Source organism: Triticum aestivum, chromosome 6B (genome assembly GCF_018294505.1).
Source record: "Triticum aestivum cultivar Chinese Spring chromosome 6B, IWGSC CS RefSeq v2.1, whole genome shotgun sequence".
Lineage (NCBI taxonomy): Eukaryota > Viridiplantae > Streptophyta > Magnoliopsida > Poales > Poaceae > Triticum > Triticum aestivum.
The window spans coordinates 222,514,163-222,519,065 of NC_057810.1; the positions used below are offsets into that span (position 1 = coordinate 222,514,163).

General features: G+C 44.0%; 1 long non-coding RNA gene across 4 annotated transcripts; it reads left to right on the forward strand.

Annotated features, from left to right (window-relative positions):
- The first annotated feature begins 1,315 nt into the window (after positions 1-1,315).
- On the forward strand, positions 1,316-4,352 carry LOC123136668 (uncharacterized). 4 transcript variants are annotated; one of them, XR_006467208.1, is made up of 4 exons: positions 1,316-1,870; positions 1,953-2,087; positions 2,173-2,370; positions 2,472-4,352. It is a non-coding gene; the product is annotated as an uncharacterized lncRNA (long non-coding RNA). The 4 variants fall into 4 exon arrangements; XR_006467210.1 differs by having other exon boundaries at positions 1,317-1,870; positions 1,953-2,030; XR_006467211.1 differs by having other exon boundaries at positions 2,173-4,352.
- Positions 4,353-4,903: the final 551 nt, after the last annotated feature.

The following is a 4,903-nucleotide window of genomic DNA, read 5'->3' on the forward strand; positions in this document are numbered from 1 at the left end:
ATGTAGTGACCAGGTTTCTTGCACTTGTGGCAGGTTCTCTTCTTGTGATCATGTGTGGAAGCTTCATCATTCCTTGAGCTAGATTGTGAAGACTTTCTGAAGCCTTTCTTCTTTGTGAATTTCTGGAACTTCTTCACAAGCATAGCAAGTTCCCTTCCAATGTCTTCAGGACCTTCAGAACTGCAGTCAGATTCTTCTTCAGATGAGGAAACAACTTTTGCCTTCAAAGCACGAGTTCGGCCATAGCTTGGGCCATAGATATCTCTTTTCTCAGATAGCTGGAACTCATGTGTGTTGAGCCTCTCAAGTATATCAGACGGATCGAGTGTCTTGAAGTCAGGACGTTCTTGTATCATGAGGGCCAGGGTGTCAAAGGAGCTATCAAGTGATCTCAGCAGTGTCTTGATGATTTCATGCTTGGTAATCTCGGTTGTGCCAAGAGCTTGAAGTTCATTTGTGATATCAGTGAGGCGATCAAACGTAAGCTGGACATTCTCATTGTCGTTTCTCTTGAAGCGCTTGAAGAGGTTGCAAAGAACACTGATTCTTTGATCTCTCTGGGTTGAGACGCCTTTGTTGACCTTGGATAGCCAGTCCCAGACTAGCTTCAACGTTTCCAGAGCACTCACACGGCCATACTGTCCTTTGGTCAGATGACCACAGATGATGTTCTTCGCAGTAGAGTCCAGTTGAATGAACTTCTTGACATCAGTGGGGGTGACACCTTCACCAGTTTTGGGAATGCCATTCTGGACGACATACCAGAGGTCGACATCAATGGCTTCAAGATGCATGTGCATCTTATTCTTCCAGTAGGGATATTCAGTTCCATCGAGCACGGGGCAAGCAGCGGAGTCCTTGATTATCCCTGCAGTCGACATAGCTGAAACTCCAGGTGGTTAAACCGAATCACACAGAATAAGGGAGTACCTTGCTCTGATACCAATTAAAAGTGCTACTATCGACTAGAGGGGGGTGAATAGGCGATTTTTATGAAAGTCTTCAAAACTTGGAAGTTTCAAAGACGAACAACAGATATAACCTAATTGATATGCAGCGAAAGATAAACTACCCTAAACAAGCTATAGTCAAGTATGTAATCTCTACTACTATTAAACAAGCAAACATATTCATCGCTAAGTGCACACAGCCTAACGTACTCATAACAATACGGATCAATTACACCCTCACGATTAGATCACTTTATCTGATCTAACCGTTAAGATTATACTAACCCTCAGTCAAATCTGCGTTTAGCAATTTAGTCCGGCGGACGACAACTCTGCCAGCGAGCAGAGAGAGGTTCAATTGGCAACCACGTAATCCCACCCTCAATTATCACTAACCTCCCACCTAATCGCACCTCGAAATAAGCGCTAACCCCAAATCCCGGCGTCCAGCTCTCCCAAATCTTGGTTCAGGAAATCCACCAGGGCGCCCGTGCCCGATCCTACCTACGCCACTGGCTCCCATCCTGCCGCCGCCTCCATTGTGAGAACCGTGGCCAGAAGAGGAGGACGAGCACGGCAACGACGCCAACGCCGTCGTCTCTCCCTGTTCATAATAGGTGTGCCGACACCACTCTCCATCTCCGGCTGCGCGGGCATGACGCAGCTCGCACGGTGTTGAGCGGCGCCTATGCAGCAGCCCTTAAACAGCGGCGGCTCGGCACGGGCGGCGACAGGCTGCAGGGCCGCGGCGCTGGCGCTCGTGCGGCACATGGCGTGGCTCTAACAGGTAGGCAGCTGGGAGCGTCGACGCGTGCATCACGGCCGCGCCAGCGGGGCAACGACGTATGCGGATCTCGAGATTCACTGGGTGTGCTGCGGCAGCAACAGAGGCTCGCCGCTAGGGGCAACGACGTGTGCAGGTACCGTTTTTTCACACGATTGTTCTACAGTTTCGTTCTAATAATTCTTATGTGCATTTGGTCACATGATTGTTCTCTCCAGCTGTTCGTTTTCCTCATGGGACAATCGAAGTTTGCCGGTCTTCGGCCGCCCCTTGCTGCTCCATTCACATATATACAGGTCGAAGTCTTTGTTCTTTCTCTTAGGCCGGATGATGTCCTTTGATTTGTGATCTGGGTGATGGCATCTATCATTTTCGGCCGCAAAGGTGCGCTACCTCATGCCTCTTGTGGTTTCTAATAAATTGTTGTGTGTTGTGCAGCTGAAAAAACCCATTCAGGTTCTGCGTCCGCCCATCAGGTTCCTTTCTTATTGACCCTTCAAGCGTGGAGTCTTTTAGAGGCAGCCTTCGTGTTTTTCCCTTCCACTGGAACTCCATGCAGAGTCTGAGTTCAGGGGAGTGTATTGGCCTTCAAAAGAAGAATAAATGGTTGGTCGTTCATCTTTGTTATGTTCCTAGGTCAGTTTCATGGAATCCCATGCTATTTATTATGTAAATTGCGTTCAAGATATTTCCTCTTACGGTCATGAAGCTTGTGGGCACTTTTTATCTGTGTCTAGGTCTTTGGAGTTTGCGGTGTGCCGGTTTTATTGCTCAGATGAAACAGATACCGTGTGCTCTTACAGAGTTAAGATGAATCTCCTTTGAGTTGCAGGCTGGAAGGTAGTGAAAATTAATAATCTTAAAAGTCTCCACTTTGGAGCAGAAAAATGTTGATAGCTCAACATGCACTATGATCCAGGTCAGTAGTTGAACTTATAAGTCAAAACACACACAAGGGTTCATGTAAATATATTGCAGGTTCACATTATTATACTATACACACACAGCAGTCTTGTGTTTGAAGTGGCTATTACATATGTGCTGACCGCACGAAGCCGCAATTTTTTTTAATAAACTATTTCTGAAAAGATGTGTCATGTATTTTCGAGCAAGTTTAAGTCTCCACAAATCGCTGTATCTGATGCATCGATAGATCACTACACTATGTTTTTTTATTTAGAAATGTCTTTTTTTCAGTTGCTTGGTCCTTCTCTCAAGAGACAAAAAAGGGTCATCATGAATTTGCAATAGTTAGATCTATAGTTACATTTTTTCCGCAGAATAACACATGGAAATTCATGGTTTATCAGTTATATTCTTAGTGTGTAACTGTAAACATGTATGGATTTCGTCTGCTTCCAAACATTCTCCTTTTGATTATTATTGGTTGAGGCGTAGCTTTGTTATGTCGTCTAGAGTTCCAATATGCTACATATTGGTTGATATGTGCATTGGACGTGCTCGATTGCATGTATATATTGCTCCTTTGGCCTCTGCACCTCGAAACAGACACCTCGATGGCCTGGCAGATTATTGCGGCCTTGGATTTGTAGCCGTGGCCAATGCGTACACAAGGGCAGTGATCCGTTTCACCACTTGAGGCCCAGCGGAGGTATTTCTACTTTCTTGCCCCGAAACTGCTGTACACACGATTTATTGATGCACGACTTGTGCACGACTTGATTAGAAGCCACGCAGATTGGGAAAGAAGAAATCTAATGGTCTAGATGACTTGTCGTCTGTCAATCGTGCATGAATCCGTCGTCCGCGTATCAGTGCTCTTCTTGCCCTCAATTTTTGTTGCACACCAACTCTTTATTAGTTACTCTCTCCGTCCCATAATGTAACACTTTTTTGACACTACACTAGAGTCAAAAAACGTCTTGCATAATGAGGAGGGAGTATTTTATATAGTTTCATATCTACTAATTTTTAAAGACACTATTTTACTTTGGTTCTTCAACATTTTGGCCAATTTAAGCAGAAAATACTTGAAGCCACATACATGAAATAATGCAAACTTTATATGGTTGTTTTTCTTTCCATGATTTCTCTGTTCCCAAATGTTTGTTTTGGATGTTGCTTCGCATAAGATAACTATAAACTATTATCTGTGACAGTGGCCAAGTCAGAGTCTTAAGTCTTTTTTAATAAGCATCGGTATATATTACTTTGCTTGGGGTAACATGAAACTATTCTCGGTGACAGTGAAGACCAAACTTTGCAAAGTAAAGACCCCTCCCACAATTCCTTAGTTCTACTTCTACTACAGACCTGGATGGTGAAGAAGAGCATGCTCAACTATTTTTGAGAGGTTGCAGAACATGCAAGCATCGGAGATGGCATAGCCTTGTCTGAAACGACATTGGTTGGTGAACCTCTTACGGTCCGGCAGCCATATGGACAAATCATAACTATTCGTTGAATATATTTTCTGATTCAGAGTTGCAAAAGGGGAGCATTTTATAAAAGTACAAAGGCTGTAAAATATGTTGTGATTTGGTATCTCTCCCTAGGCACAGAACTTTTTTTATCATTCTCCTAATTGTACTAGCCAATGTCAGGGGTTTAATTGTGACTAGCAAAAGAGGATGCAATGATTAGGGTTATTATGTGCACATTTGGCTTGCGTACTTGTGTTATATCAAAATGGATTGGTTACAAATTATGTGTATCAATGAAGACGTGTGTTGCACGTGCACACTTACTAGTGACGTGAAAGTACAGGACTAATAGCAGTTAGGTAGTAAGGATCAAGATGGAAGATAGTGTGAAGCCAATCAACAATAGTAGTCAATCAATAAAGTCAAACAGATAAACAGATAGGCAATGACTTCACGAAGACAAACTTAAGTAAGGTTGGAAGGGATAGAACCAGTTGCTCGTTGAAGACACAGGATTTGTTGGACCAGTTCCAGTTGCTGTGACAACTGTACGTCTGGTTAGGGAGGCTGAGATTTAACTCAGAAGACCGTGTCTTCACCTTATTCCCCTTGAGCTAAGGACACCTAGTCCTCGCCCAATCACTTTGGTAAGTCTTCAAGGGAGACTTCCAAACCTTCACAGACTTTGTTCAGCGGCAATCCACAATGACTCTTGGATGCTCAGAACGCGACGCCTAACCGGCTGGAGGATTCACAGTCCTCAAGTGTAATAAGTCTTCAGGTCA